The sequence below is a fragment of the Siphateles boraxobius genome, unplaced genomic scaffold (assembly GCF_051911475.1).
Source record: "Siphateles boraxobius isolate OS27281-9 unplaced genomic scaffold, OSU_SipBor_1 6, whole genome shotgun sequence".
Lineage (NCBI taxonomy): Eukaryota > Metazoa > Chordata > Actinopteri > Cypriniformes > Leuciscidae > Siphateles > Siphateles boraxobius.
Genome location: NW_027509186.1, coordinates 1,528,485 through 1,550,742, shown reverse-complemented (window position 1 = coordinate 1,550,742; position 22,258 = coordinate 1,528,485). Strand labels below are relative to the sequence as shown.

The 22,258-nt window shown below is 42.7% G+C and overlaps 3 non-coding genes across 3 annotated transcripts; all 3 read right to left on the bottom strand.

Annotated features, from left to right (window-relative positions):
• Window positions 1-8,253: 8,253 nt before the first annotated feature.
• Window positions 8,254-8,326, bottom strand: trnav-uac (transfer RNA valine (anticodon UAC)). The gene has a single exon. It is a non-coding gene; the product is annotated as a tRNA-Val (tRNA).
• A 476-nt stretch (window positions 8,327-8,802) lies between these two features.
• trnav-cac (transfer RNA valine (anticodon CAC)) lies at window positions 8,803-8,875 on the bottom strand. The gene has a single exon. It is a non-coding gene; the product is annotated as a tRNA-Val (tRNA).
• A 1,283-nt stretch (window positions 8,876-10,158) lies between these two features.
• Window positions 10,159-10,231, bottom strand: trnav-cac (transfer RNA valine (anticodon CAC)). Its single transcript has one exon. It is a non-coding gene; the product is annotated as a tRNA-Val (tRNA).
• Between the last annotated feature and the right edge of the window lie 12,027 nt (window positions 10,232-22,258).

Genomic DNA, 22,258 nt, shown 5'->3' with positions numbered 1-22,258 from the left:
GCGGTTTCAACGTGCCCATAGAGCATTAGCTCGCAAACCAGAGCAGAATGGGCCACCCAGGTCCATAGTGGTACATTATCTGGAGTTTACCACCAAAGAAACAGTACTGAAAAAAGCCTGGGGAAAGAAAATAATGATTGATGGACGACGCCTGATGTTTGACCATGATTATGCATCGTTTAGAACCGCAAGGCGTATGCGGGAATAAAGAGGCTTTTGAAAGAGAAGGGAATACGATTCTAGACACCGCTGGATAAGATACGCATCCACTGGGAATCTGGACCACGTATTTACGAGAGTGCACAAGAAGCAGCGCAGGAGCTGAGGAAGAGAGGGTACTCGGTGGAGACACCTGGCCGCAGCACCGCGAATCCGAACCGGAAGGTGGAGCAGTTTCTTCAGGCCCTGACATCGCAGCGAGCCGGAGTGAGGAGCGCTGAGGACACAGCGATCCGTGCAAGGGAAAGACTACAGGAGTTTGGGCGGTCCCCCTCTAACTAATTTCCATTCCCTATTTTGTCAGGGTATGTGAAACTTTCTTGGCCCTTAATGAAACCAGCTGTGAGAAGTTAACGTTAAACGACTATTACATCACTTTTGCCTGTGAGGTGAGCTTTAAATCTTTCTATGCATATTCTTACGCCACCCTTGAGACTATCTTATTGATACTACATGAAAAGCAACTTTACTACAATTTTGAGTGATATCTCGTTTCACTTTATTCTATTCAATTTTTTATTTTATTCTATTTTTATTTAGTTATTCAGTTATTTATGTATGTATGTATGTGTGTATGTATGTATATGTATATATATATATATATATATATATATATATATATATATATATATATATATATATATATATATGTATGTATGTATGTATGTGTGTATATATATTTTTATTATACTTTTTTTAATATTTTATATATATATATATATATATTTTTTTTTTTTATATCTCTATTTAACTTTAACGCTGGTGAAGGGGGGCCAAAATACTTAAGACTAATGCTGACGACTTCAATAGGAATAAAATAAACGCTATCGGACGACGTTGGACTACTAAGATGTGTGAAACGAGGGTTTTCACAACTAGTGAGGGGCCCTCCCGGTGGAGGCTCCCCCCTCTGCCTACCAATGGGGACTTAGGGTGGCAAAGGCTCACCCTATCTTGGAGGTTAATTGTTTCCTTTTTGTTCTTTTTAGTTAGCACAAGTTGTCCAGATGTTCAGGTCTGTGCAGTTTTAAGCTGTCTGGAGGTGAATGAATGTAACATGGGTTTGGATCACTTAAATGCCATATAACAATATAAAACTAGTGTCACTTAATGTCAATGGGATGAATAATCCAAGTAAAAGAAGTAAGGTTCTGGCTAAACTAAAGAAAGAAAGGGCTCAGGTACTATTTCTACAAGAAACCCATCTGCCCCAAAAAGAACACGAAAAGCTAAAACGCTTTGGATTTAGGAATAAATTTTACAGTTCGTACAAACCTGGACGGAGGAGGGGAGTAGCTATTCTCATCACAAATACGGTTCAATTTGAATGCCTTAAAGAAGTTCGGGACACTGAAGGGAGATATGTACTAATTAAAGGGAAGCTAGAAAACAGAATGGTGACACTGGTCAATGTATATGCCCCCCCCAGAGGTACCAAATGTTTTCTCAGAGCTCTGTTTAACACTATTGCTATAAAACTGAAGGTATTTTGATATGTGGAGGAGACTATAATGTGGTCATGAACCATAACTTAGATACAACAAGCCGAAAAGGAAGTAAGATGTATTTAACCAAGTTTATTAATACATTAGTCCAGGAAATGGGACTAATTGACGTATGGAGAGAACTTCACCCACAAGAAAGGGATTATACACACTACTCAGCACCTCATTCTGTCTGCTCCCGAATCGACTACTTTTTAATCAATGCAATTGAATGCCACAGGGTAACAGAGAGTAAAATTGTTGTGGCGGATGTATCAGACCACAGTGGGATCAGCTTGACAATACACCTCAATAATAGGAAAATAAACACTGTCTGGAGGGTAAATGTGGGTATCTTGAATAATAAGGGGTATGTGAGATACTCAGGACAGATATAGAAAAGAGGGCAAGATTTGTAAAGCAGACCTACTACGAATCAGGCACAAAAGCAACAAGACTTTTAGCTAGGCGCTTACGGAAACAACAGGCAGTTAACACGATTCATAAAATTAGGAACCCTCAAACCAACCAAATATCACATGACCCAGATGAAATTGAAAGAATTTTTGAAGATTACTACAAGAAGCTCTATTCTAAACCTCTATCAGCAGATGAAAAAACAATAAGGGGCTTTCTAGAGTCACTTGATCTGCCGTCTATTGGTAAGACACAGAATGACACTATTATGTCACAACTCACAGTTAAGGAGCTGGGAGCTGCAATAACTAGGCTAAAGGCTAGTAAATCTCCAGGTAACAATGGTTTTCCACCGGAATGGTACAAGGCCTTTCAGAAGGAGCTAAAACCTTTGCTTCTGCCCTGTTTTAACTGGACTCTTAATAAAGGTTGGGCCCCCCCATCGTGGAAGGAAGCAATCATTACAGTTCTACCTAAAGAAGGCAAAGATAAAAAGAACTGCAAAAATTATAGGCCAATTTCACTTCTAAATGTAGACTGCAAACTATTTACATCAATTATATGTAAAATGTTAGAGGCCTTCATTCCAGATTTGATCGACGAGGATCAAACTGGGTTCATTAAAGGACGCCAAACGCACGATAATATTAGAAGAACCCTTCATATTTTAGATAACGCTCGAAAAAGTGGTATAAGTACAATTCTTGTAAGTTTAGACGGCGAAAAGGCATTTGATAGTGTTAGTTGGTTATTCTTATATGAGGCAATAAAGAGATTTGGCTTCAACGACGGCGTAATTCAATGTATCAAAACTATTTATCAAGAGCCCACAGCGAGGATCAGAGTGAATGGAAGCCTGTCCAATACAATCCAGCTGGAGAGGGGGACAAGACAGGGTTGTTGTCTGTCTCCTACTCTTTTTGCTTTATATGCTGAGCCTTTAGCGCAGGCAATACGGCAGAATGGGGAACTGCTGGGTGTTAATATAGGGGGAACAGAACATGTAATTGGCCTTTTCGCGGATGATGTCATTATTTTCCTGCAACAACCAGATATATGTTTCCCACACCTAATGTATTAACTGGAAAAGTATGAATCAATTGCTGTCCATCGTGTCCGATGACGACTTCCTTCTAATTAGATTTCTCCAAAGAGTCCTGTTTTTTGCTTGGCGATCCCAGCTGCCTAGTGGGATCTGTTTAAGCTTGAGATTCCTTTTAACTGTGTCTTTGAAGCGCAGCTTTGGCCTGCCTATACCACGGTGCCCGTCCTTGAGCTGGGAGTAGATAATCTGTTTTGGCAGTCGACTATTGTCCATTCTGCTCAGATGCCCAGCCCATCTCAGATTGCGCTGGATTAGTGTTTCGTACATATTTGGTGTGTTGGTTTTGTCTAGTAACTCTTTATTTGATATATGGTGCCACCATTTAATGCCTAGAATTTGTCTCAGGTGTCTCATCATGTAGGCATTAAGGTTGTGTGCTTGGGTCATGTAAACTGTCCAAGATTCTGCTCCATATAGAAGAACTGGGAGCACAATTGCACGATATACTGCACATTTAGTCTTTATGGTGAGGTCTTTGTTGGACCAGACTCTTTCTTTTAGTCGGCCGAATGCCTGCGAAGCTTTAGACTTACGTAGGTATAATTCGGCATCTAGTTTGTTGTTGTAGGTGACTATTGCCCCGAGATATTTGAACTCTTTGACCGAGGTTAGCTTTTCGCCTCCGATCTGGATGTTGTTTTGGCTACTTTCGTCCGTGCCTGGGGGTGGCTGGAACATTATTTCTGTCTTCTTTATATTTACCATGAGTCCATAGGCCATTGCTGCTGTGGCGAAGCGGGTGATAATATCCTGTATATCCTGATGTGAGTGGGCGACAAAGGCAATGTCATCGGCGAACATAAGTTCCCGGACAAGGAGAGGTTTTGTTCTACTTAATGATTTGAACTGATTTATGTTGAAGAGATCAGCTCCTGGCCTTGTCTGTATCATCACACCTTTATCGCAATCTGCAAAAGCACTAGTTAGGACTGTGGCAAGGAAGAGGGAAAACAAGGTTGGCGCTAGGACACAACCTTGTTTCACTCCATTTAGCACAACAAAGTTTTCAGATAGTTCCCCCTTCATGCTCACTGAAGCCTTCATGCCATTATGGAGGGAGGCGATCAGGTCAGTGAACAGGTCAGGGCAACCAATTTTATGCAGGATCTTCCATAATGTTTCTCTGTGCACTGTATCGAAGGCTTTTGTAAAGTCTACAAATACCATGAAGAGAGGCCTATTCTGCTCAATGCACTTTTCCTGTATCTGTTTTAGGGAGAAAATCATGTCTACCGTTCCTCTACCTGGTCGAAAACCACATTGGGCCTCAGGGAGGATTGTTTCAGCGTGGGTTGCTAATCTGTTGAGGAGAATTCTGGCAAATACTTTTCCTGGGATAGAAAGAAGTGAGATGCCTCGATAGTTCCCACATACACGTCTGTCGCCTTTCTTAAAAAGGGTAATCAGTTGTGCGTCCCTCCAGTCCTGTGGGACGGATCGGGAATCCCATGCTGCAGTTATGATCTTGTGAAGTGCAACGAGTAGTTTGGTGCCACCTTGCTGGATTATCTCAGGATGGATTCCGTCAGCACCTGGGGCCTTACCACTACTTAGCAAATTCACAGCTTTATGGACTTCGTCAATGCTAGGGTGGGCATCCATCCATTGCTGAGTAGGTGCTTGAGGAATACTATCCGTCACATGTTGGTCGACATCTGTGCGGACATTTGCGGAAAAGTATGAATACTATTCAGGATATAAACTGAATATATCAAAAACACAGATTCTCTCTCTAAATTATTCTCCAGCCCGACAAATAAGAGAGGCATATAATTTGGAATGGAATTCTAAAACAATGAAGTACCTTGGAGTAACTCTTACTAAAACCCTTAGTGATATGTACGAAAACAACTATAGTGAAATTGAGGAAAACATCCAAAAATATATTGAAAGGTGGTCTACCCTTCAGTTAGGCTTTAGTGCTAGAATACAAGCTGTCAAAATGAATATTCTACCTAAACTGTTATATTTATTTCAATCTCTTCCAATTAATATCCCCCAAAACAAATGTATTGCTTGGGACAAGATGATCTCTAGATTCATTTGGAATGGTAAAAAACCAAGAATAAAACTTAATACACTCCGACTACCTAGAAGTAAGGGTGGAATGGCTTTACCTAATCTTATAGAATATTTTTATGCAGCTCAGCTCAGACCTCTGGCCTGTTGGTGTAGTCCTGACTATGAGTCTAAATGGAAAGAAATAGAAAAGGGCATACAGGGCTATCTGACCCAGATACTGGTCGGGATGAACATTTGATAGGTGCTTTAAGGCACGCTATGAACCCAATAATAGCATTTACACTAGAAATATGGAGTGCTGTAGTAAGAAAATACAAACTTAAGAGGGATACGTGCATATTGCAGTGGTTTGCGTATGACTCAAATTTTAAGCCGAGGATGTATGATCCAGTATTCAAAGAATGGACACAAAAAGGTATGACAGCAATATGTACAGTTTCGACAGGTAGATAATTTCCAACCTTCAAAGATCTTAAGGCAAAATACGACCTAGAAAACAAAGATTTTTATAGATACATGCAGTTAAGAGACTATTTCACAAAAGAGATATAGCCACTTGAAATGACAAATAAGGTGATTAGAGTCATTGTGGACTTGTACAAACAGAAGGGGTCTCGGCTCATCTCTGCTTTTTATCAAGCCCTGGGTGAGAGTAGGGGGGATACGACACTCTATATAAAAGCAAAATGGGAAGCAGAACTACAAATTCAGATACAAGAGGAGGCATGGAATCGCATGTGCGAGACACAATGTACTTCTACAAGTTCCTTAATATGGAGAGAGTTCTGCTGGAAAAACTTAGTTCGCTATTCCATAACACCGAAAATAAAATCGAGGCAACTCGCTAAACAACAAAAATGCTGGAGATTGTGCGGGAATGTGGAATCAGACCATGCACACATCTTCTGGAACTGTACAAAAATGGGGACATACTGGCAAAATGTTCACCTAGTTGTTAAAAATGTTTTGGGATATGAAATCCCAAACACTTGTCTAGTGATGTACCTAGGGAATATTGAGGAGGTTGTAAGGAAAGAAGATCTGTATTTGACTAAAGTATTATTTGCATCCAGTAAGAAAGCGGTCACAAGAAATTGGCTCAATATCAATATCCCAAAACAGGAACAGTGGTTGGAAATTGTCCAGGAAATCTTTGAGATGGAAAAATTGACATACCTTTTGAGAGTCAAACAGAATGTCTTTGAAAAGAACTGGGAAAAATGGAACATTTATATGACACGTGACACAAACTGAACAAATGCCAAATAGAACAGTGGACTGTGTAGCACATCATCTCCAGACAGATTGTTAGTGTTATTACTATAGTTATTTTGATTTATGTATCATTTACTGTATTATTTTGTTGATATACATGTGAAAATTTAATAAAAATGAAAGTTATAAAAAAAATTTTTTTTAAATGTAAACAAGGACAAAACTTTTGGTACAGTATTTTAATGAACAAATGGAAATTAGTAAACTACAATTATAATAAAATTTAAAGTTGTGGAGAGCACAGGAAAAAACAAGATCTTTATTTTAAATTAAATAATTATGTACAGAGTTTAATTGTAAAAAATAATTAACATTTAGAGTTTTTTTAAGTCTGAGAAAGATAAAATAACAATGCAAGTCAATAAATTAACTTTAAAAAACAATAAAATACAGATTCAGATTATTTTATTTAATGCCATGTCAGCATTCAAAGCTATTTTTATGGCAAAAATTCAATTACAAAAATACAAATATCATATAAATACAATAAAAACAAAACAAATATAAGCTACAAGTCATTAAATAAATTAATCTGAATCTGTATTTTATTGTTTTTTAAAGTTAATTTATTGACTTGCATTGCTATTTTATCTTTCTCAGACCTAAAAAACACTAAATGTTAATTATTTTTACAATTAAACTCTGTACATAATTATTTAATTTAAAATAAAAATCTTGTTTTTCCTGTGCTCTCCACAACTTTAGATTTTATTATAATTGTTGTTTACTAATTTCAATTTGTTCATTAAAATACTGTACCAAAAGTTTTGTCCTTGTTTACATTGTATTTTAATGTTTTTAAAGTTTATTTTATTGACTCGCATTATTTTATCTTGCTCAGATGTTAATAACTGTAACTTTTAAAACTCTACACATAATTATTTAATTTAAAAATTTTTACTTTTTTTTCCTGTGTTCTCCAAAACTTTAGATTTTATTATTTTTATTATTAATGTTGTTGTTGTTTAATCTATAAGTATTTAATACATTACCTTTTTCAGATTTATATAATATGTACTATAAATAAAATGAGAAACTTACTATTTGGTGTGTATTGCTTATATTTCATATATATTGGATTTCTGTACATAGTTGTACAAATATAATGTGAATATCTCTAAAAAATAAAGGTCTAAAACATTATCAAAATGTTCTTTTCAATTATTCACATTCAAATATTTTCTATATTAAAGATAGCTATACCCTATTATAATGTAAATGTTTATTAAGATAAATGCACATTTTGTACATCCTACACAAGAACAAATCTTACAAGTTTTATTTTAATTTTGTGCACAAAGTTTGTTTATTATATGTTAATCGTACTTAAAAGTGTATCTAGATTAAAAAATGAATGGTAATTTGGTATTCGTGGCCGAGACGGGAATCGAACCTCTAATTTTGTGTATTATTTCTGGCCCGCCTCCATGTAATTTCCTCAGCTCCTATTGGCTAGCAGCGCTCTACACCTACGTGCGGCTGGCCTCCGCGTGTGAGGCGAACGTGATAACCACTACACTACAGAAACCTATTGATGAGGACATGTGCTTTTTAGAAGATGGCTCCTTCCCATAATCTGCTCTGCAAGACGTGTGACAGTCTGTGAATTCCACAAACAACAGAACAGAGGTCATTCGGCATGGCAGTCTGCCTACAGCTCCTTGGTACGATGGCCTTCACCTGTCTCAAAAGTAAGGGTTTTGTAGCATTTATATTTAAAATGCATCCACTTGTTTCAGCCCAGTTTTGAACTGAGGACCTTTTGCATGTAAAGCAAACGTGATAACCACTACACTACGGAAACTTGATTTGGACGGCACCCACCTAGTGTAATTCGGCATGGCAGTCTGCCTACAGCTCCTTGGTACGATGGCCTTCACCTGTCTTAAAAGTAAGGGTTTTGTAGCGAATTGCAGCATTTATATATAACATGCCTCCCCTTGTTTCTGCCCAGTTTTGAACTGAGCACCTTTCGCGTGTAAAGCGAACGTGATAACCACTACACTACAGAATCTTGATTTGGAAGTCAGTCCCACCTCTTCTAGGGTACGCTTGTTCAAAAGCGACTGAAACTATAGACTGCCCAGTTTTTTTAACATGGCAAAAAGCTGCTAATTTTGTTGGCAGACCGAACATTTTATATTACTGTACAGGACACCTCAATGGTCATTTGTTTTATTTTTGTCCTTTTCTAAAGAGATTAAACCACAAACATCCCTGCAAATGTACTGACCTGCTCAACAGAAAATCTTATACGAAAGTTTTGCAAAAATCACCCACAGTTTCCGCCCAGTTTCGAACTGGGGACCTTTCGCGTGTGAGGCGAACGTGATAACCACTACACTACAGGAACCTATTGATGAGGGCATGTGCTTTTTAGAAGATGGCTCCTTCCCATAATCTTCTCTGCAAGAAGTGTGACAGTCTGTGAATTCCACAAACAACAGAACAGAGGTCATTCGGCATGGCAGTCTGCCTACAGCTCCTTGGTACGATGGCCTTCACATGTCTCAAGAGTAAGGGTTTTGTAGCGAATTGCAGCATTTATATTTAAAATGCATCCACTTGTTTCCGCCCAGTTTAGAACTGAGGACCTTTCGCGTGTAAAGAAAACGTGATATCCACTACACTACGGAAACTTGATTTGGAAGTCAGTCCCACCTCTTCTATAATCTGCTCTGCAAGCAGTGTGACAGTCTGTAAATTCCACAAACAACAGAACAGAGGTCATTCTGCATGGCAGTCTGCCTACAGCTCCTTGGTACGATGGCCTTCACCTGTCTCAAAAGTAAGGGTTTTGTAGCATTTATATTTAAAATGCATCCACTTGTTTCAGCCCAGTTTCCGCCCAGTTTCGAACTGGGGACTTTTCGCATGTGAGGCGAACGTGATAACCACTACACTACAAACACGTCTTCAGGTTGCAGACATAAATCTTTAGCTGCACGCTTATTAAAAAGCATATAAAGGAAATGGGCGCTGCACCCACCTAACGTGCCAAAGAGTTTAATTTTTCTGTCAGAATCCAACCACTGTTTCTGCTCGGTTTCGAAACGAGGACCTTTCACGTGTTGGGCGAATGTGATGACCACTACACTACAGAAACCTAATGTTGAGAGGTATGTGCTTTTTAGAAGATGGCTCCTTCCCATAATCTGCCCTGCAGGGAGTGTAAATTCCACAAACAACAGAACAGAGGTTATTCGGCATGGCAATCTTTCTACAGCTCCTTGGTATGATGGCCTTCACAAGGGTTTTGTAGCGAATTGCAGCATTTATATTTAACATGCCTCCACTTGTTTCCACCCAGTTTTGAACTGAGGACCTGTCGCGTGTAAAGCGAACGTGATAATCACTACACTACGGAAACTTGATGTGGACGTCAGTCCCACCTCTTCTAGGGTACGCTTGTTCAAAAACGACTGAAACTATAGACCGCCCAGTGTTTTAAACATGGCAAAAAGCTGCTAATTTTGTTGGCAGACCAAACATTTTTTATTACTGTACAGGAAACCTCAATGGTCATTTGTTTTATTTTTGTCCTTTTCTAAAGAGATTAAACCACAAACATCCCTGCAAGTGTACTGACCTGCTCAACAGAAAATCGCATACGAAATTTTTGCAAAAACCACCCACAGTTTCCGCCCAGTTTCGAACTGGGTACCTTTCGCGTGTGAGGCGAACGTGATAACCACTTCACTACGGAAACACATCTTCAGGTTGCAGACATATAAATCTTTAGGTGCACGCTTATTAAAAAGCATATAAAGCAGTGGTCTCAAACTCAATTCCTGGAGGGCCAGAGCTCTGCACAGTTTTGCTCCAACCCTAATCAAGCACACCTGATTCAGCTAATCAAGGTCTTCAGGATTGCTAGAAACTTCCTTGCAGGTGTGAGTTTGAGCTGGTTGGAGCTAAACTGTGCAGAGCTGTGGCCCTCCAGGAATTGAGTTTGAGACCACTGATATAAAGGAAATGAGCGCTTCACCCACCTAGTGTGGCAAACAGTTTACATTTTCTGTCAGAATCCAACCACTGTTTCTGCTCGGTTTCGAACCGAGGACCTTTCGCCCTTTAGGCCACCGGGTTAGGAAAGGGGACCCCCGCGCGACGCCCCCTAGGTGATTTTTCGGGGACCGGCCGACGGCGCCGACGAAATCCGGCCCCCTCGCCCGCGATCCGGGCATCGGCCACAGGGGGGCGACTCGCCGACCGCCCTCAGTCGATTCGACACGCGCCGAACAGGTTGCGGGCGGGCGTCCACGGAGCGCACGCGCGTCCCCCTGACCACCCTTTCGCGAAATTCTCTGACCGCACCCACCGACCACGGAGCGCCCGTCCGTCCCACCTGTGACCTGCGAACAGCCCCCTGGCCACGCCCACTGACACGAACAGCCTATTCGTCCCACCGACCGCCTGTGTGACCACGAACGGCCTTTTCGCCCACGGCCAACCTGGGTGACGGCCCCTGGCCCCGCACACTGACACGAACAGCCTATTCGTCCCCCTAACCGCCTGTGTGACCACGAACGGCCTTTTCGCCCACGGCCAACCTAAGTGACGGCCCCTGGCCACGCCCACTGACACGAACAGCCTATTCGTCCCCCTAACCGCCTGTGTGACCACGAACAGCCTATTCATCCCACTGACCACCTATGTGACCACGAACGGCCTATTCATCCCACCGACCGCCCAGTGACCACGGACAGCCTATTCGTCCCACTGACAGCCTATGTGACCACGAACGGCCCGTCCGTCCACGGCCAATCTAAGTGACGGCCCGTGGCCCCGCCCAGTGACTACGGAAAGCCTATTCGTCCCACTGACAGCCTGTTTGACCACGAACGGCCCGTCTGTCCACGGCTAATCTAAGTGACGGCCCGTGTCCCTGCCCAGTGACCACGGACAGCCTATTCGTCCCACTGACAGCCTGTTTGACCACGAACGGCCCGTCTGTCCACGGCCAATCTAAGTGACGGCCCGTGGCCCCGCCCAGTGACCAAGGACAGCCTATTCGTCCCACTGACAGCCTGTTTGACCACGAACGGCCCGTCTGTCCACGGCCAATTTAAGTGACGGCCCGTGGCCCCGCCCAGTGACCACGGACAGCCTATTCGTCCCACTGACAGCCTGTTTGACCACGAACGGCCCGTCTGTCCACGGCCAATCTAAGTGACGGCCCGTGGCCCCGCCCAGTGACCACGGACAGCCTATTCGTCCCACTGACAGCCTGTTTGACCACGAACCGCCTATTTATCCCACTGACCGCCTGTCTGGCCACGGACAGCCTGTTCGTCCCACTGACAGCCTGCTTGACCACGAACGGCCCGTCCGTCCATGGCCAATCTAAGTGACGGCCCGTGGCCCCGCCCAGTGACCACGGACAGCCTATTCATCCCCCTAACCGCCTGTGTGACCACGAACAGCCATTTTCATCCCACTGTGCACCTATGTGACCACGAACGGCCTATTCATCCCACTGACCGCCTGTGTGGCCACGAATGGCCTATGTGTCCCATCAGAAGAACTATGCATTATTAGACTTAAAATGGCATGTCCATGGACAGCCTATTTGGACTCTGTCAAATAAGTTACAGGTCGGCAAAGTAAGGGCCCACCTGTAACTTATTTGACGGGGTCCAAATAGGCTGTCCGTGGTCAATGCATTAATAGGTCATATTTCATAATTACAGTGGTTTTATTAGGTGAAACCTACTGTACGCCACACAGGGGCCACAATACAACACACTGATGTACATTAAAGCTATCAATTATGCATAATTAGCCTAAAAATGGACTGTTCACGAACAGCCTATTTGGACCCTGTCAAATAAGTTGCAGGTGGGCAAAGTAAGGAACCACCTGTAACTTATTTGACGGGGTCCAAATAGGCTGAGCGTGGTCAATGCATTAATAGGTCATATTTCATAATTACAGTGGTTTTATTAGGTGAAACCTACTGTACACCACACTGGGGACACAATACAACACACTGATGTACATTAAAGCTATTAATTATGCCTAATTAGCCTAAATATGGACTGTCCACAGACAGCCTATTTGGACCCTGTCAAATAAGTTACAGGTGGGCAAATTAAGGGCCCACTGTAGCCTAAAAATGGACTGTCCACGAATAGCCTATTTGGACCCTGTCAAATAAGTTACAGGTGGGCAAATTAAGGGCCCACTGTAGCCTACAAATGGACTGTCCACAGACAGCCTATTTGGACCCTGTCAAATAAGTTACAGGTGGGCAAATTAAGGGCCCACTGTAGCCTAAAAATGGACTGTCCACAGACAGCCTATTTGGACCCTGTCAAATAAGTTACAAGTAGGCAAAGTATACCTGTAACTTATTTGACGGGGTCCAAATAGGCTGTCCGTGGTCAATGCATTAATAGGTCATATTTCATAATTACAGTGGTTTTATTAGGTGAAACCTGCTGTACACCACACTGGGGACACAATACGACACACTGATGTACATTGAAGATATTAATTATGCATAATTAGCCTAAATATGGACTGTCCACGAACAGCCTATTTGGACCCTGTCAAATAAGTTACAGGTGGGATCTTTTTAATATTTTGTTGTCATGATTGATAAAAATGCATAAAAATGATTAAATATCAATTTTAGGTTCATCTTTGGGCCCCCCTGAGCAATTAGCAGCCTTCAGAACCCCGAAATTCCACTGTCCACGAACAGCCTAAATTTTTGAATGGGATAAGTTGCAGGTGGGACGTCCAGATCTCAGCCTCTGGACACAATTTGGAGCTGAAACCTGAAACAGGGCCCACCTGTAACTTATTTGACGGGGTCCAAATAGGCTGTCCGTGGTCAATGCATTAATAGGTCATATCTCATAATTACAATGGTTTTATGTCGTCAAACCTACTGTAAACCACACTGGGGACACAATACAGCACACTGATGTACATTAAAGCTATTAATTATGCATAATTAGCCTAAATATGGACTGTCCATGAACAGCCTATTTGGACCCTGTCGAATAAGCTACAGGTGGGATGCTGTTTTTAACTTAGACATTTTCAGTGGGTGAATCCCCGTAATGATTAGGCGATTTTATCACATGTGGTGAAGTCCCACCTGCAACTTATTTGACGGGGTCCAAATAGGCTGTCCGTGGTCAATGCATTAACAGGTCATATTTCATAATTACAGTGGTTTTATGAGGTGAAACCTACTGTACACCACACAGGGGACACAATACAACACACTGATGTACATTAAAGCTAATAATTATGCATAATTAGCCTAAAAATGGACTGTCCACGGACAGCATTTAGGGCACCCGTCAAATAGGTTACAGATGGAATGCTGTTTTTGACTGTAACGAACTTAACGGGGTACTACGGACCCCAGGCTTTGCGGACCGTCTGAGGGGACCCTGAGGGGCCACAGATTTCAAATCGGAGCCATTCAGAGCTATTGGGACCGTTGCGTGGGGATGTCCACCAAACGCCTATGAAAATGAATGGGATAAGTTGCACGTGTCAGTGGCTCCCGCGCGGCCCCCGGGGTCCGAGGGGCCCCAAACTCTACAAAAAGTTGCGTCACGTGGCCCTCTGCGACAGACAGAGCGGGCTAGATCGAGACATGCCAAGTTTATTTTTAGCTATTTTTTATGCACCTCTCTGTCTCCCATTGATCTCTATGGGAGCATGTGTCTGCAAGGGTTAATTCAGCAGTTAGGATTAGACGGCCTACTTGTTCCAGCTTATGTGCAACTTATTCCATGGGGCTGTTGGTGGCCAATTAGCGCGAAAAAAGGTCAGAGGGACGCGGAACTCTAGAACCCGTCCCCGGGGCCCGTGACGAGACCCACGTGTCGGTTTCGGGCCGATCGGGCGTTTCCTTCAAAGCGTTTGGCTGAAACACATACTTAGAACCGATCTAGAACCACCAAGCCCGTGATCTAGAACCGGGGGCCCCCGGACCACAGCCGTGCCGAATTTGGGGCCGCTGCGACCTTTCGACCCCTTTTGGCCCCTGTTTTTTTGACGTCCCACGTGCAACTTATTCCATGGGGCTGTTGGTGGCCAATTAGCGTGAAAAAAGTTCAGAGTGACGCGGAACTCTAGAACCCGTCCCAGGGGCCCGTAACGAGACGCATACATCTGTTTCGGGTCGATCGGACCTTTCTGTCCACCCTTCACCGAGCACATGGTCCAATTAATGGCAGCCCTCTTGCACACACAGAAAGACATATGCTCAGTAGAACCAAAAGTGAGGAGATTTTTGCACAAAAAATGATACACTTGGAACCGATCTAGAACCCTGCGATCCGGGATCTAGAACCGGGGGCCCCTCGACTACCAGGGCGGCGAATTTGGAGGCGGTGCGACCTTTCGACCCATGTATTTCCGCCCTCCCACGTGCAACTTATTCAGTTTAAATTTCACAGTCGCTTCCAGGTCAAGGGGGGCTTTTTTCGGCCAAACGAGCAGTTTTGGGCACGGAACTCTAGATCCCGTCCCCGGGGCCCGTGAAGGGACGCATATGTCAGTTTCGGGCCGATCGGGCGTTTCCTTCGAACCGTTTTGCTGAAACACATACTTAGAACCCATCTAGAACCACCAAACTCGTGATCTAGACCCGGGGGCCCCCGGACTACCGCCGTGCCGAATTTGGGGCCGCTGCGACCTTTCGACCCCTTTTGGCCCCTGTTTATTTGACGTCCCACGTGCAACTTATTCCCTGGGGCTGTTGGTGGCCAATTAGCGCGAAAAAAGGTCAGAGGGACGCGTAACTCTAGAACCCGTCCCAGGGGCCCGTGACGGGACGCATACGTCAGTTTCGGGCCGATCGGACCTTTCTGAAACACGTCCACCAAACACCTGTGGAAATGAATGGGATAAGTCACACGTGTCAGTGGCCCCTGTACGGCCCCCGGAGGTCCCACGGGCCCCAAACACTGCGTGCCGGGGCCCCTCGGGCCCCCGAACGACATATCAGGTGGACGAGTCTCTAGAGCTCAGGGCTAATTTTTTCTCCACATTTGTTCAAGTTTCTCTTCAAATGCCACTTGTACTCATAGTCAGCTCATAGACTGGCATTCCCTCTTGAAGGGTCAAACTGAAAACACACTCGGAACCGATCTAGAACCACCAAACCCGGGATCTAGAACCGGGGGCCCCCGAACACCCACCGCGTCGAGTTTGGGGCCGCTGCGACCTTTCGACCCCTTTTGGCCCCTGTTTTTTTGACGTCCCACGTGAAACTTATTCCATGGGGCTGTTGGTGGCCAATTAGCGCGAAAAAAAGTCAGAGGGACGCGGAACTCTAGAACCCGTCCCAGGGGCCCGTGACGGGACGTACGTGTCAGTTTCGGGCCGATCGGACCTTTCTGTCCACCCTTCACCGAGCACATGGTCCAATTAATGGCAGCCCTCTTGCACACACAGAAAGAAATATGCTCAGTAGAACCAAAGCGAGGAGATTTTTGCACAAAAAAATTATACACTTGGAACCGATCTAGAACCCTGCGATCCGGGATCTAGAACCGGGGGCCCCTCGACTACCAGGGCGGCGAATTTGGAGGCGGTGCGACCTTTCGAGCCCTGTATTTCCGGCCGCCCACGTGCAACTTGTTCAGTTCAAACTTCACAGGCGCTTCCAGGTCAAGGGGGTGTTTTTTGGCCAAACGAGCAGCTTCGGACGCGGAACTCTAGAACCCGTCCCAGGGGCCCGTGACGGGACGCATACGTCAGTTTCGGGCCGATCGGGCGTTTCCTTCGAACCGTTTTGCTGAAACACATACTTGGAACCGATCTAGAACCACCAAACCCGTGATCTAGAACCGGGGGCCCCCGGACCACCGCCGCGCCGAATTTGGGGCCGCTGCAACCTTTCGACCCGTTTTGGCCCCTGTTTTTTTGACGTCCCACGTGCAACTTATTCCCTCGGGCTGTTGGTGGCCAATTAGCGCGAAAAAAGGTCAGAGGGACGCGGAACTCTAGAACCCATCCAAGGGGCCCGTGACGGGACGTACGTGTCAATTTCGGGCCAATCGGACCACCGTCCACCAAGTACCTGTGAAATCGCATTGAATAAGTTGCACGTGTCACTGAACCTCGTTCGGCACCTGGAGGTGCAAGGGGCCCGAAACTTCTTGGAAAGCTGCGTCACTCGGCCCCGGAAAGCACACAGAGAGGGGAACGTCTAGTCACACAAAAAAAATACTTGTTGCCCAATGTCCACAGAACACCTATGAAAATCAATGGGATAAGTTGTACGTGGGACGCTTTGCCGTTTGGCCCCCGGGGGCCCTGGCGGCCCCAAACTTAATCTGCCTACTGTCACTGGGGCCCAGAAAGACCCTGGGGGATGGAGAAAGCTGAACCATGTGTGGATCAGGCCGAACCACCGAAACGCACACTTGGGAACCACGTAGAACCTTGAAACTAAGGATCTCGCCCGGGGCCCGCTGGGCTACCCTCACGCCAAATTTCGAGGCCCTGTGACTTTTCGGCTCAGAGTTAGAGACACAGTGAATTGAGACAAAAAACAGGTGGTTAGGGGTCAAAATAGGCACTTTGTGGTACTGAGGATGACTATGGTGAAGTTTAGGTGGTTAGGGGACCCCACAGGCACTTCGTGGCAATGGAGAAGAAAATAGGTGGTTAGGGGTCAAAATAGGCACTTCGTGGTACTGAGGAAGACTATGGTGAAGTTTAGGTGGTTAGGGGACCCCATAGGCACTTCGTGGCAATGAAGAAGAAAATAGGTGGTTAGGGGTCAAAATAGGCACTTCGTGGTACTGAGGAAGACTATGGTGAAGTTTAGGTGGTTAGGGGACCCCATAGGCACTTCGTGGCAATGAAGAAGAAAATAGGTGGTTAGGGGTCAAAATAGGCACTTCGTGGTACTGAGGAAGACTATGGTGAAGTTTAGGTGGTTAGGGGACCCCATAGGCACTTCGTGGCAATGAAGAAGAAAATAGGTGGTTAGGGGTCAAAATAGGCACTTCGTGGTACTGAGGAAGACTATGGTGAAGTTTAGGTGGTTAGGGGACCCCATAGGCACTTCGTGGCAATGAAGAAGAAAATAGGTGGTTAGGGGTCAAAATAGGCACTTTGTGGTACTGAGGAGGACTATGGTGAAGAGTAGGTAGTTGGTGTACCCCAAAAGCACTTGGTGGACTCCCACGTGGTGCAATGGCACCCCCAGAGGCGTCCACAGAGAGCCTATGGTAATATATGCTAATCTTGGCCTCTTTATATGCGATTTTGGAAAAGTGACACGGCACCACTGAATAAGCAGCTTGTGTCGTCCATTTCGAGCACGCGGACCTCGAAGTGTCGGTGCTGACAATGGCAACTTAAATGAATGGGGAAAAGCAAACGTGATAACCACTACACTACGGAAACTTGATTTGGACGGCACCCACCTAGTGTCATTCGGCATTGCAGTCTGCCTACAGCTCCTTGGTACGATAGCCTTCACCTGTCTCAAAAGTAAGGGTTTTGTAGCATTTATATTTAAAATGCATCCACTTGTTTCCGCCCAGTTTTGAACTGAGCACCTTTCGGGTGTAAAGCGAACGTGATAACCACTACACTACGGAAACTTGGTTTGGACGTCAGTCCCACCTTTTCTAGGGTACGCTTGTTCAAAAGCGACTGAAACTATAGACTGCCCGGTGTTTTTAACTTGGCAAAAAGCTGCTAATTTTGTTGGCAGACCGAACATTTTATATTACTGTACAGGAAACTTCAATGGTTATTTGTTTTATTTTTGTCCTTTTCTAAGAGATTAAACCACAAACATCCCTGCAAGTGTACTGACCTGCTCAACAGAAAATCGCATACGAAATTTTTGCAAAAATCACCCACAGTTTCCGCCCAGTTTCAAACTGGGGACTTTTCGCATGTGAGGCGAACGTGATAACCACTACACTACAAACACGTCTTCATATTGCAGACATAAATCTTTAGGTGCACGCTTATTAAAAAGCATATAAAGGAAATGAGCGCTGCACCCACCTAGCGTGGCAAAGAGTTTAAATTTTCTGTCAGAATCCAACCACTGTTTCTTCTCGGTTTCGAACAGAGGACATTTCGTGTGTTAGGCGAATGTGAATGTGATCAAAAAGCTGCTAATTTTGTTTGCAGACCAAACATTTTTTATTACTGTACAGGAAACCTCAACGGTCATTTGTTTTATTTTTGTCCTTTTCTAAAGAGATTAAACCACAAACATCCCTGCAAGTGTACTGACCTGCTCAACAGAAAATCGCATACGAAATTTTTGCAAAAACCACCCACTGTTTCCACGCAGTTTCGAACTTGGGACCTTTTCGCGTGTGAGGCGAACGTGATAACCTCTGCACTACGGAAACACGTCTTCAGGTGGCAGACATAAATCTTTAGGTGCACGCTTGTTAACCCTCTGGGGTCCAAAGTGTTTTTGGGGTTCTGGAGGTGTTCTGACATGCTCTAACATTTGAGCTTTTTTCAGTTATTTATAAACATGTTAATGGCAAAGGTGTAAATTCACTCTATATAGCACAAACAGGGCTACCATAATATGTTAGCAAGATGTATGTACATGTTTGTATTTTTGAGAGAATATTGTTTATGCATGGTTATTGAAAAAACTAAAACTTAAAGTCTCTGAAATAAGGCCACAAAACACATACTAAATATGTGTCCACAAGACTTTTGACTAATTGATGTTCTCGCCTAGGATTTTTGCTTCAAAATGATCTGAAAATCCTCCTTCCAAATCATTCACATAAAACAATACATTGATTTAAATTTAGTAAAACACTTTTTGTTTGGAAAGGCAATATGCGAAATGGGCGTGACTCATGTATAATGGTCTGATTCACACCTGTGTAGACAAAAGACCTGCTTAATGAGCCTGCATAATGAGCTTTCCACAGGTGTGTCACTGAGCCACAAGAAAGAATACAAGGACACAAGAAAAGAAATGTGTAAATATACTACAAAATTGGTTCACAGTTGGAAACATCTATAAAAAAATTGTATTTTTCCACTTGTATTTTTGCTTGCAAATTGTATAATATCCAAGGTGAACATTTCTAGTAATTGTGTAGTTAATTCTCATACTGTATTTTCAGAAAGTTTTGAATATGTATCCTCTCCCCAAATTTGTCACTAATAAAACACAATACAAATAATTTGAAGAGAAGGCTTATATTGACCTTTTAAGATTTTGTTTACATCTACCTTGTAAATATATTATTTGCTATTTTATTAAAAAGGTTACAATTACAGCAACAATTAAAATAACAATATTTCAAGTGTAATATTTCTTTGTAAAAACTAAAGTGTACATTTTATCATACATATTTCAAATTTAAGGATTCATTAGTTTGAATAAAGCCTACATTGGAACAAACACTATAATAGCATCCTAGTTGATGACTTTATTTTTGACAAAACAAACATAGCCTAATATATTTAACATTTGAGCAGAAATTGGTGAACAAAAGCTTATTCAATGTGGCAGTAGTCTATAGTTTAGGCTACAGTAAACAGTTAATAATCTATTTAAAACTAGTCAACAAAATGTTGTCTTTCATATTTCTTCTGTAACATAGGCATATTGTTTGTTGTTTTTATGATAGCCTATATTAGGGCATATAAATATTAATTTGCAGTTTAATACGTTGCTAATACAAAGACATTTTAACGTTATTTCAACCTATTTCAGTCGATTTTCACTCATCTCAGTATAGCAATAGGGTTTGGTAAAAACTGTTCAGTTCATTCATTCACACACACACGCGATTCATATTTAAACAGTCTTTTTGCAGTTTACATACACTATGATATCGCGATTAGAACAATAATAAAAAAACTTACTTCTCAGATGGATATTTCATATTTCTTTGTAAAAACTAAATTATACATTTTATCATACATATTTCAAAGTTAAGGATTCATTAGTTTGAATAAAGCCTACATTGGAACAAACACTATAATAGCATCCTACTTGATGACTTTATTTTTGACAAAACAAACATAGCCTAATATATAACATTTGAGCAGAAATTGGTGAACAAAAGCTTATTCAATGTGGCAGTAGCATATTTTACATTAAACAGTTAATAATCTATCCAAAACTAGTCAACAAAATGTTGTCTTTCATATTTCGTCTGTAACATAGGCATATCGTTTGTTGTTTTTATGAGCCTATATTAGGGCATAAATTTTAATTTGCAGTTTAATACGTTGCTAATACAAAGACATTTTAACGTTATTTCAACATATTTCAGTCGATTTTCACTCATCTCAGTATAGCAATAGGGTTTGGTAAAAACTGTTCAGTTCATTCATTCACACACAGACGCGATTCATATTTAAACAGTCTTTTTGCGGTTTACATACACTATGATATCGCGATTAGAACAATAATAATAAAGAACTTACTTATCAGATGGATCCGTTGCTCCTCGGAATGAAAAAAAAATAGCACATGTTCTGAGGTAAATGTCCCAGGATTACTCCTCACACAGCCTCGCAAGAAGAAATAGTACATTTATCTGATGATTACATTTGTTGTGTTATCGCGTTTATGAGGGGCGTTGACACTTTGCATGTGTTGCTTCAGATCATTTGCGTTTGAATACCGCGCGCTCTCCGTGGGCGTGTCAGATTAGCAGAATAATGAGCTAAGAGAACGATAATGAGATCGGCTGACACCTCTCTCTTTTTTAATAGATTACATAAACAGAGAATATTTATTTTAGTTTTGAATTAGATATTTTAAAAGTACAAACTTAAATGATTATAAAGATATATTGCTCGTGCTTGTGTGAATAGTATTCGCTGAGCTTTGTTTAAGTTTAGAGACGTGCACCAGAAAAAAAATTAACGGAGACAGAGAGGCAGAAAGCACACCCTGTTTATTTTCTTCATTTTACAAAAGCACACGGTTTTGATGTTAATGTGAGTGTACACAAAAAAAGAAGACCCTCTATAGTTTATAACCATGTATTGATTTTATTTATATGACGAAAAATGACGGAGTATTTTAAGTCTATGTTGCTGCTATGTGGAAAAAAAACGACCCAAGAGAGTTAAAAAGCGTATAAAGGAAATGAGCGCTACACTCACCTAGCGTGGCAAACAGTATACATTTTCTGTCAGACCCCAACCACTCTTTCTGTTTCTGCTCGGTTTCAAACCGAGGACCTTTCGCGAGTTAGGCGAATGTGATGACCACTACACTACAGAAACCTATTGATGAAATGGATGTGCTTTTTAGAAGATGGCTCCTTCCCATAATCTGCCCTGCAAGCAGTGTGACAGTCTGTAAATTCCACAAACAACAGAACAGAGGTCATTCGGCATGGCAGTCTGCCTACAGCTCCTTGGTACGATGGCCTTCACCTGTCTCAAAAGTAAGGGTTTTGTATCGAATTGCAGCATTTATATTTAACATGCCTCCACTTGTTTCCACCCAGTTTTGAACTGAAGACCTTTGCGTGTAAAGCGAACTTGATATCATGGCATGTGCTTTTTAGAAGATGGCTCCTTCCCATAATCTGCTCTGCAAGCAGTGTGACAGTCTGTGAATTCCACAAACAAGAGAACAGAGGTCATTCGGCATGGCAGTCTGCCTACAGCTCCTTGGTACGATGGCCTTCACCTGTCTCAAAAGTAAGGGTTTTGTATCGAATTGCAGCATTTATATTTAACATGCCTCCACTTGTTTCCACCCAGTTTTGAACTGAAGACC